We start from the raw sequence: 11,550 nt of genomic DNA, 5'->3' as shown, positions 1-11,550 counted from the left end.
GTTGGAGAAGTGGGAGGAGTTAGAATGGCAGTTAGAATAGCAGTTAGAATAGCCATTAGAGTAGCTGTTAAAGTAGCCTTTGGGAGCCATTAGGGTAGTCATAGGAGTGATAGTGTTGGGGTCATTGGGAGCAGTGCCACCCCAAGCCACAGCCCCGCAGCCAGCGGCCTCGCTGCCCCAAGCCACAGCCCCGCCACCAGGGGCCTCACTGCCCCAAGCCACAGCCCCACCACCAGGGGCCTTGCCACCCTGAGCCGCAGCCCCACCGCGACCAGCCTCGCCACCTCCAGTAGCCTCGCTGCCCCCAGCTGCGGCCCCGCTGCCAGCGGCCTCACCGCTCTGAGCCGCGACCTTGATGGAGTGGCCTGGTCCAGAGTGGCCTCGCCAGAGCAGCGTCATTCCGGGGAGTGGCCTCGTTGGCATGCGGCCCCATCCTTGAGTGGCCTCGTCTAGAGCGGCCTCTTCATCGTCGGAAGCGGCCTCGTCCCGTGTGTGTGGCCTCGTCCGGGGAGTGGCCTTGCTGGAGTGGCATCATGGGGAGCAGAGTCTGTGTCATCAGGGTTGTCATCCTCATCGTCCTCCTCATCCTCGCCTCTTTGTCATCGGGAGTGGCATCCTTGTCATCGTCGTCTCTGCGTAAGAGATGGCCCCGACCGGTCGGTTTGATTCTCGAGCGGCATCGCCCCGTGAACCGCCCAGAGCAGCAGGGGCAGCGGCGCCACCCCATGCACCAGAGCAGCAGCAGCAGCGGCGCCATTCGAGTGGCACCGCCCAGAGCAGCAGCAGGCAGTGGCATCACAGCAAGCAGCACCGCCCAGAGCAGCAGCGGCAGCAGCCGCGAACGATGCCACCCTGAGTCAGAGTATCAGCAGCAGCGCCGCCACAAGCAGTCACACCGCCTCGGGCAATGCCACCATCAGGAGCAGACTCTCAGGAGCCAACGGTGCAGCCACACCGGGAGTGGGTTTGTGGTACTGTGAGGGTGAGGCAGGGAGCCTCCAGGAGGGACCCCAGTGACTGGGAGGCGGTGGTCCCCAGCAAGACTCAGGCACCTACTGGTCAGTTTGGTTTCTGATGCAGTTTGGTTTCTAATGCAGTTTGGTTTCTGATGCAATTTGGTTTCTGATGCATGGCGCGAAATAAAACTTTGCTTGATTTTTGCTTTGTGTCAGTCTCGTTCCTTTGATCACGGACCCTAACATCTGTTATTGTCTCAGAGTTCCTACAATAGCTTGTATTCCAGGTCGGAGTCTGGGTTTGGGTGCTTGTAGAAAACCACTGAGGGTGAGGATTGGGGCCTAGGGGAATGTCAGGCCCCATATGCTGGTTCCTGGTGCAGCTAGGGAGGGGGCTGTTTTGAAAGCGGGCTCAGGCTGAATGTCACAATGACTGTTTGTGGCCATGGCAGCCCTCTTGGGTGGGCGTGGTCTCATGGGCCATGCAGCTGGCTATCTCTCTGAGGGTTAGACCCCCATCCCCACAGCAAACATTTCCCATCATGGGGAAGGAGTAGTATTCTTTTTCACTTGAGGTTCCCCCATAGGCCGGGATTTGAGCAATGGTCTGGTCATTGATGCCTGAATATCTAGGTTGGGTAGAGATGACAGTCTCTATCCATGGCAGTTCCCGCCTGCAGGATATGGGCCCCCCTACCTGGCGGCTGATGGGAGGTCTGGTCTCAGGCTGTCAAACCGTGCATAAGAGCACAGGGTGGCCAAGGAAATTGGGGTGCCCTCAAGGTCGTCATGTTCATCCACACCTGGGGATTGTGGGCAGATCCCTAGGGACCTTCTTCTTTCTGGAGGGCAGGGAGAAGACTGCGTTGGGGCTCTCGAATGAACTATTAGGAGTGCTTGAGGCTCAGGAGGTGAGGACGGAATTCTGAACGCACAAGCGCTGGTCCAGTTCAGTGCCGAGCACATGGCATTTCCAATGTGCAGCATCTGAATCGAGATCTCCAGCACCTGAGTCAGGGCACGAGTGAGATAGTCGCTTGCACTGGAGTTTGTGTCCATGATGGCTGAAGAATGGAGGGGTGGCCTCATGAGACCATGGAGGTCTTCCTAGGCTGGGGCTTGTGAGCTGCTCTTAAGAGCAAGCTTTCCTTCTGCGGGACAGGTGGAGTCCGTCTGGATGGCACCAGGTCCTCCGTATGGAAAGACATCATAGCAGAAGTCACCACATGGATGCCTGGAAAGCCAGCTCCACTTACACTTCCAGCCCAGAAACAAGGTGGTTTTGATCTGGTAGCTCAGTTGCAAAGTGCCCAGGAGGCTGAGGTGACAGGGAGTCTCATTCTGAATGGTCACAAGGCTGGCTTCTGTCCAGGGTGACCTTAGAATGTGTGCAGAGGCTCAGGTGCCATACAGGATTCTCCTCCCTTGAGGGTTGGAAGCCGCTCCCAAGAGCCAGGTTGCCTTCTGGGGATAGGATGTGTTCTGTTTTCTTGCTCAGGGATCAACTGTTGGACCATATGTAGGTATTCCAGAGTTTTCCTCTGGAGACAGATGCCTGCACCTAAGTTACAGTTCCATTGAGGTCCTAGGGCTATGTCAGGTTCCATCTGTTGACTCAGGGCCATTGACCTGGGTGTCAGCCTGGAGGTAGGTTTCAGGCCTGTGACCCAATGCACATTTTTTTCCAAGGCGACCTACGAATTTGGGGTTTACTCAGGGGCATTGCAGGTGTCTCCCAGTCTGGGGGGTTTGTGCAAATGTGATGGTCAGAGCTTCCTTTGGGTGGGCAGGCAGAGTCCTTCACTTTGGCTCCAGAGGCCCCATCCTGGAGGGTCTGTCATCCAGGGCTTTGGGAATAAAAGTCTGCAAACAGATACTCTGGATAGGTTTAGGGATGAGGTGATGGAAGGCCCGATCTGCAGACCATGAGGGCAGTGCCGCATGATCTTCAATGAGCGTGACAGAGATTTAGAAGTGCTGGCTTCTCTGTCTGGGTAGTGTGTCTCGGTTGGCCACAGAATGTAGCAGTAGCCTCATGGGGCCATGGAGAGAGTCTGCCTCTGTGAGGATTCTGCCTGGCTCCTAAGGGTTTGGTGTCTTTTGGGGGGAAGTAAAGAGTGCTTTTTTTCTGTCTCACGGGTCCTGCAATAGCAGGGATTCCAGAGTCGGCTTCTGGGTCCAGGCGTCTGGAGAACCCGACTAGGTTGAGGACTGGGGCCTAGGGGCATGTCAGGCCTGATATGCGGGCTCCTGGTCCAGCTAGCCAGGGGGTGGTTTGAAGGTGGGCTCAGGCTGAGAGTCATAATGCCCGTTTTTGGCCAGGGCGACCCTCCTTGGTTAGTGCGGTCCCATGGGCCATGCAATGGCTCCCACTCTGAGGGTTAGACCCCGTCCCTACAGCTAGATTTTGCGTCGTGAAGGAGGAGTGCTCTTTTATGTTTGAGGTTCCGCCATGGCCGCGATTTGAGCTGTGGTCTGGGCACAGACGCCTGAATGCCCAGGTCGGGTAGAGTTGACAGTCTCTGGCCATGGCAGGTCCCACCTGCAGGATATGGCTTCTGCTACCTGGTGGGCTGATGGGAGGTCTTGGCTCAGCCTGTGAGACAGAGCATTATTGGACAGGGTGGACTATTGGGGTGACTTCGAGGACTGTGCAGGTTGATCCTCATGAGGGGATTCTGGGCAGACCCCTAGGGATATTCTTCTTTCTGGAGGGCAGGCAGAAGACTGCTTTGGGGCTCCTGAATGAACTATCTGGAGGTCTTGCGGCCCAGGAGGGTGATGACAGAATTCATAACGCAGAAGCGCTGGTTCATTTCAGTGCCGAGCACGTGAGGTTTCTAATGTGAAGCATCTGATTCGAGATCTCCAGCACCTGAGTCAGGGCATGTGTCAGATGATCGCTCACACTCGAGTTTGTGTACATGATGGCTGACGAATGGAGGGGTGGCCTCGTGAGGCCATTGAGGTCATCCCAGGCTGGGGTTTGTGAGCAAGCTTTCATTCTGTGGGAAAGGGGAGTCCGTTAGGATGGCACCAGGGTCCTCCATATTTAAAGACGTCGTAGCAAAAGTCACCACATGGATGCCTGGAAAGCTCAGCTCTGCTAACACTTCCAGCCCTGTAACAAGGCCGTTTTGATCTGGTGTCTCTGGGGCAAGGTGACCAGGGGGCTGAGGTGACAGGGATCCTCATTCTGATGGGTCACAATGATGGCTTGAGTCCAGGGAGACCTTAGTATGTGGCGCGGGCTCAGGCGACATGCAGGATTCTCCTCCCCTGAGGGTTGGATGCATCTCCAAGAGCCAGGTTGCCTCTGGGGTCAGAAGGGTTCTGTTTTGTGGCTCAGGGATCAAGTGTTGGACCATATGCACGTATTCCAGAGTGTTCTTCTGGAGGCAGATGCCTGCAAACCTAAGCTAGGGTTCCGTTGAGGTTCTAGGGGTTTGTCAGGTTCCATCTTCTGACTCAGGGCCATTGACCTGGGTGTCTGCCTGGAGGTAGGTTTCTGGCATGTGTCCGAACGCGTCTTTTTTCCTAGGTGGCCAATGAATTCAGGGTGGGCTCAGGGGCCTTGCAGGAGTCTCCCTATCTGGAGGGTTGTGCAACGCTAACGGGCAGAGTTTCCTTTGGGTGGGCAGGCAGAGACCTCCTCTGTGGCTCCAGAGGCCCCATCCTGGAGGACTTGTCAGTCAGGACTGTGGGGACAAAATCTGCAAACACAAGCTCAGGATACTGTCAGGGCGAGGTGATGGCAGGTGTGATCTGCACATCATGAGGGCAGTGCCACGGGATCTGAAATTAGGGCAATGAGGAGGCGGGAGCACAGGCTTTTCTATCTGGTTTTGTGTCTCGTTTGGCCATGAAATGTATTGGTAGCCTCATGGGTCCATGGGAAATTCAGTCTCTGTGACGATTCTGCCCGGCTCCCAAGTGTTTGGTTTCTTTTGGGGGGAGGGGAAGAGTGCTCTTTTCCTTCTCAAGGATCCCAACATAGCAGGGATTTCAGAGTCGTCTTCTGGGTCCAGGTGCTTGGAGAACACGACTGAGGGTGAGGAGTTGGGCCCATGGGCATATCAGGCCCGATATGCTGCCTCCTGTTCCAGCTGGCGAGGAGGATGGCTTGAAAGCGGGCTCAGGCTGAGGCTCACAATGCCTGTGTGTGGCCAGTGCAGTCCTCCTGGGTGGGCGTGGACTCATGGGCCATGCAGCTGGCTCCCACTCTGAGGGTTAGAGCCCCATCCCCACAGTAAGCTTTTCTTCTAGTGAGGAAGGAGGAGTGCTGTTTTATGCTTGAGGTTCCCCCCATATGCCGGGATTTGAGCTATGGTCTGGACACAGACACCTGAATACACAGGTTGATAGAGATGACAGCGGCCATGGCAGGTCCCACCTGCAGGATATAGGGCATGCTACCTGGAGGGCTGATGGGAATTCGGGGCTCAGGCTGTGTCAGACAGAGCATTAGTGCTCAGGGAGGCCTAGCATATTAGTGTGCCATCGAGGGCCATGCAGGTTGACCTCACATGGGGATTCTGTGCAAACCCATAGGTTCCTTCTATCTCGATGGCAGGCAGAAGGCTGCGTTGTGGCTCCAGAATTCCCAGTCTGGAGTGCTTGTGGGCCAGAAGGGAGAGGATGGAAGCCAGAATACACAAATGCTGGTTCAGTTCAGTGCCAAACGCATGGCAGTTCCAGTGTTCAGCATCTGACTCGAGATCAGCAGCAGCTGAGTCTGGGCGAGTGTAAGATGGTAGCTCACGCTGGAGTTTTGTCCATCATGACCAAAGAATGGAGAGGTGACCTCAGGAGGCCATGGAGGTTTTCCCAGGCTGGAGCTTGTGAGCTGCTCTGAACAGCAAACTTTCCTTCTCTGGGATAGTAGGAGCCGGTTCTGATGGTTCCTGGATCCCCCATATGGAAAGACTTGGTAGCAGAGCTCACAACATAGATGCCTGGAAATCCAGCTCAGCTTACCCTTGCAGCCCAGGAACAAGGCAGTTTCGATCTGGTGGCTCTGGGACGATGAAACCTGGGGGAAGAGTTAACAGGGAGCCTCATGCTGATGGGTCACAATGCTGGCTTTTGTCCAGTGAGACCTAAGGATGTGTCGGAGGCTCAGGTGCCATGCAGGATTCTCCTCCCCTGAGGGTTGAACCCAGCTCCCGAGAGCCAGGTTACCTTCTAGGGACAGAAGGTATTCTGTTATGTGGACAGGTACCAACCGTTGGAACATATGAAGGTATTTCGGAACTTACCTCTGGGGACAGATGCCTGCAAACCTAAGCTAGGGTTCCGTTGAAGTCCTAAGGGCATGTAGGGTTCCACCTTCTGACCCCGGGCAATTGACCAGGGTGTCTGCCTGGTGGTAGGTGTCTGGTATGTGTCAGAATCCCTTTTTTTCCTAGAGCGGCCTACAAAATTGGGGTGGGCTCAGGGGCCTTGCAGTTGTCTCCCAATCTGCAGAGTTTGTGCAACTGTGATGAGCATAGTTTCCTTCTGGATGGCAGGCAGGGTCCTGCGCTTTGGATCCAGAGGCCCCATCCTGGAGGGCCTGTCAGCCAGAGCTTTGGGGACAAAAGTCTGCAAACACAAACTAAGTTTAGGGTGAGGGTCGAGGTGATGCCAGGCCCGATCTGCGGACTGTGAGGGCAGTGCCCCGGGATCTGAAATTAGCTGGATGGGGATGCAGGAGTGCAGGATTTTCTGTCTGGGTTGTGTGTCTCGGATGGCGATGGAAATGAGGGGTGGCTTCATGGGGCCATGGGAGATTCTGCCTCTGTCAGGATTCTGCCCAGCTCCCAAGGGTTTGGTGTCTTTTGGGGGATGGGAAGAGTCCTGTTTTCGTCTCAGGGTTCGGGACGTATCAGGGATCCCAGAGTCAGCTTCTGGATTTGTGCTTCTGGAGAATGAGATGGAGGGTGAGGATTTGTGCGGAGGGGCATGGCAGGCCCTCTATGCGGGCTCTTAGTCCAGCTAGAGAGGGGGCTTGTTTGAAACCGGGCTCAGGCTGAGGTTCAAAATGCCCCTTTGTGGCCAAGGCCACCCTAATATGTGGGGTGGTCTCATGGGACATGCAGACGGCTCCAATACTGAGGGTTTGACACTAACCACACAGCAAGCTTTTCCTTCTGTGGGCAAGGAGGATTGTTCTTTTGTGCTTGAGATTCCCCCATAGGCTGGGATTTGAGTCATGGTTTCTGAACAGATGCCTGAATACCCAGTTTGAGTAAAGATGACAGTCTCTGGCCTTGACAAATCCCACCTACAGGATATGGGACCCTCTACCTGGGGGGCTGATGTGAGGTCAGGGCTCAGGCTCTGTCAGAAAGAGCTTTAGTGGGGCGCCTGGGTGGCTCAGTGGGTTAAAGCCTCTGCCTTCAGCTCAGGTCATGATCCCAGTGTCCTGGGATCGAGCCCCGCATCGGGCTCTCCGCTCGGCGGGGAGCCTGCTTCCCTCTCTCTCTCTGCCTGCCTCTCTGCCTACTTGTGATCTCTGTCTGTCAAATAAATAAATAAAATCTTTAAAAAAAAAAAAGAAAGAGCTTTAGTGCACAGGGTGGCCTAGGATATTGGGGTGCTGTTGAGGGCCGTGCCCTTGGATCCTCTCATGGGGATTCTGGACAAACTCATAGGGCCCTTCTTTCTGGAGGGCATGCAGAAGGCTGCGTTGTCTCTCCAGAATTCCCAATCTGGAGGGCCTGCTGGCCAAGAAGTTGAGGATGGAATCTGAATGGACAAGCGCTGGTTCAGTTCAGTGAGGAGCACATGGTATTTCCAATGTTCAGCGTCTGACTCGAGATCCCTGGCATCTAAGTCAGGGCGAGTGTCTGATGGTCGCTCACGCTGTAGTTTGTATCCATGATGGACGAAGAATGGAGGGGAGGCCTCAAGATTTCAGGTAGGTTTTCGCAGGCTGGGATTTGTGAACTGCTCGGAACAGCAAGATTTCCTTCTGCGGGACAGGGGGAGTCCGTTTTGATGGATTCAGGTTCCCCCATATGGAAAGACTTTGTAGCAGAGCTCAATACATGGATGCCTGGAAATCCCAGCTCAGCTTACACTTGCAGCCCAGGAACAAGGCAGTTTCAATCTGGTGGCTCTGGGGCGAATTGCCGAGGGGGCTGTGTTGACTGGGAGCCTCAAGCTGATGGATCACAATGCTGGCTTGTGTCCCATGAGACCTAAGTATGTGGCGGAGGTTCTGGCACCATGTAGAATTTTCCACCCCTGAGGGTTTATGCAGCTCCTCGAACCAGATTGCCTTCTGGGGACAGGAGATGTGCTGTTTTTGTATAACGGACCTAGAGTTGGAACATAGGTAAGTACTCTGAACATTCCTCTGGGTACAGATGCCTGCAAATATAAGCTAGGATTCCATTGAGATCCTAGGGGCATGTCAGGTTCCCCTTCTGACGTAGGGACATTGACCTGGGTGTCTGCCTGGAAGTAGGTGTCTGGCATGTGTCAGACTGTGCATTTCTGACTGGAGCGGCCAACGAAATTGGGTGGGCTTAAGGTCCTTGCAGGCGTCTCCCAATCTGGAGGGTTTGTGCAACTGTGATGATCAGAATATCCTTTGGAAGGGCAGGAGAGCCATGTGCTGTGGCTCAAGAGGCCCTATCCTAGAGGTCCTGTGGGCCAGGGCTTTGGGGACAAAAGTCTGCAAACACAAACTTGGTTTAGGGTGTGGGGCGAGGTGATGCAGGCCCGATCTACAGACCGTGAGGTCAGTGCATCGAGATCTGATATTAGTTCGATGGGGAGGTGGGAGCACAGGCTCTTCTGTCTGGGTTGTGTGTTTTGGTGGACAGAGAATGGAGTGGTGGCCTCATGGTCCATGGGAGATTCTGCATGGATCCCAAGGTTGGGGTGTCTTTCTGGATTAAGGGAAGAGAGCTGTTTTCCGTCTCAGGGGTCCCGCCATAGCAGGGATTCCAGAGTCGGCTTCTGGGTCCAGGCGCCTGGAGAACTCGACCAAGGGTGAGGATTTGGGCCTAGGGGCTTGGCAGGCCCGAAATGTGGGCTCCTGCTACAGCTAGTGATGGGGCTTGTTTGAAAGCAGGCTCAGGCTGTTTGTCACAATGCCTGTTTGTGCCCAGGGTGGACGTCCTGTGTGGGCGTGTTCTCATGGGCCATGCAGCCCTCTCCCACTCTGAAGGTGTGACTCCCTTCTCCACAGCAAGCTTTTCCAGCCATGGGGGATGAGGAGTGCTCCTTTGTCCTTGAGGTTACCCCATAGGCCGGGATTTGAGATATGGTCTGGGCACAGATGCCTGAGCACCAGTGGGTAGACATGACAGCCTAGGGCCATGGTTGGTCCCATGTGCATGAGATGGCCCCCGCAACCTTAGGGGCTTACTGGAGGTCGGGGCTCAGGCTGTGTCACACAAAGCATTAGTGCACAGTCGGCCTGGATATTGGGGTTCCAACTAGGGATGTGCAGGTTGATTCTCACATGGAGGTTCTGGGAAGACACACAGGACACTTCTTTTTTTGAGAGAGCAGGCAGAAGGCTGCATTGTGACTCTAGAATTCCCAGTCTGGAGGGCTTGTTGGCCAGGAGGGTGAGGACGGAAGTCTGCACGCCCAAGCGCCATTTCTGTTCAGTCCTGAGCACATGGCAGTTCCAATGTGTAGCATCTGACTCGAGACCTCCAGCACCTGAGTCAGGGTGAGTGTCAGATGGTAGCTCATGCTGGAGTTTGTGTGCATGATGCTAGATGAATGGCATGAGGCCATGGACGTTTTCCCAGGCCGGGGCTTGTGAGCTGCTCTGAACAGCAAGCTTTTCTTCTGCGGGACAGGGGGAGTCCGTTTTGATGGCTCCAGGGTCCCCCATATGGAAAGACATGGTAGCAGAGTTCACCGCATAGATGTCTGGATAGCCCAGCTCAGCTTATCCTCTCAGCCCAGGAACAAGGCACTTTTGATCTGATGGCTCTTGGGCAAGTGCCCAGGGGGTTGAGTTGACATGGAGCTTCATGCTGATGGGTAACCATGCTGGCTTGTATCCAGGGAGACAATAGAATGTGGCGGGAGCTCAGGCGCCATGCAATATTCTCTTCCCCTGAGGGTTGGACACAGCTCCCAAGTGCCAGGTTGCTTTCTGGGGGACAGGAGGTGTTCTGTTTTTTGGATCAGGGACCTAGGTTTGGAACATATGTAGTTACTAATGTAGGGGATTGGTTAGCCAGAGGATCTTACCTGTTAACCCCAGATATTGGGGTGAGCCTGGCCAGATTGTCTTATCCAATCTGTGGGGCGTGCAAATATTAAATGTCGTGAGATGAAATCTCATTGGCCACCTGTGTGTGGGCCAGGCTCAACCTCCTCTATAATGGTTATTCTGTGAGGCTGGCGGGAGGGGGGATAAGTAGGCGGATTTAGAATAGCCGTTAGAGAATTGGGAGGAGTTAGAATAGCCTTTAGAGAAGTAGGAGGATTTAGAATATTCGTTAGAGAATTAGGAGGAGTTAGAATACCCGTTAGAGAAGTAGAAGGAATTAGAATAGCCTTTAGAGTAGTAGAAGGAGTTAGAGTAGCTGTTAGAGTAGCCATTGGGAGCTTTTAGGGTAGTCATTGGTGTCATAGCGTTGGGGTCGTCGGGAGCATTGGAGCTTCAGAATCATCAGGAGCATTGGGAGCGTCATTGCAGGAAGCAGCACTGCCATGATCAGCCTCGTGTCCCCGAGCAGCAGCGCCGCACGCGACTGGCCTTGCACGACCTGCCACACTTTCCAGAGCTGTGGCCTCGCCAGAGTGGCATCATTCCAGGGAGCGGCCTCATTGGCATGCAGTCTCATCTGAGAGTGGCCTGATCTGGAGCGGCCTCTTCATCATCGGTTGCGGTCTTTGTCCAGCGTGTGGTATCGTCCAGAGCAGCCTTGTCTGGGGAGCAGCCTTGTTGGAGTGGCGTCATGGGAAGCAGACTCTGTGTCATCAGGCTTGTCGTCCTCATCATCCTCACCTCTTTGTCATCGGGAGCGGCGTCCTCGTCGTCCTCGCCTCTACGTAAGAAATGTCCCTGACTGGTCAGTTTGATTTATGATGCATGGCGTGAAATAAAGCTTGACTTGATTTTCGCTATGTATCAGTCTCGTTCCTTTGATCACAGATCCTAACATTGGGGGCTCACCCAGGATAAAACAAGGAGAACTGAGCCAGCATCAGAATTTATGGGAAAAGCCTCTGGAGGTGTTGGGATCTTGTTCGTCTGTCTGGTTGGAGCTCCAGGGTATGGCCCAAGGGGGAGAAGCTGGATGCAGCGATGCTCCCCAGCGCTAGAGTGGAAGCAGGTTGCCCCATTGCTCTGTTGGTAGATCGACATGGGGATGGAGTCCCCCTAGATGGTCAGGGGGTTTGAGTCCCCCTAGAAAATCCCCACCAGTGGCAGGAACGCTGGGCCTGTCTTGTATTTTTGTTGTCTGATGTGTTGTTTGTTGTGTTTCGGGGAATGGGACAGGCAGAGAGTAAGGGGACTCTGACTTTCATCTCTCTGTTCCTCATAATAGACGTGGGGCTTCTTTCTCACTCATTTCGTGTGTTAAGGACTATAACTGGAGCCAACTGGGTTTAGTCTAACTTGGGAGAG

Source organism: Meles meles, chromosome 16 (genome assembly GCF_922984935.1).
Source record: "Meles meles chromosome 16, mMelMel3.1 paternal haplotype, whole genome shotgun sequence".
NCBI classification, from domain to species: Eukaryota; Metazoa; Chordata; class Mammalia; order Carnivora; family Mustelidae; genus Meles; species Meles meles.
The sequence above is the reverse complement of the archived record's forward strand: the minus strand, read 5'-3'. Positions refer to the sequence as shown.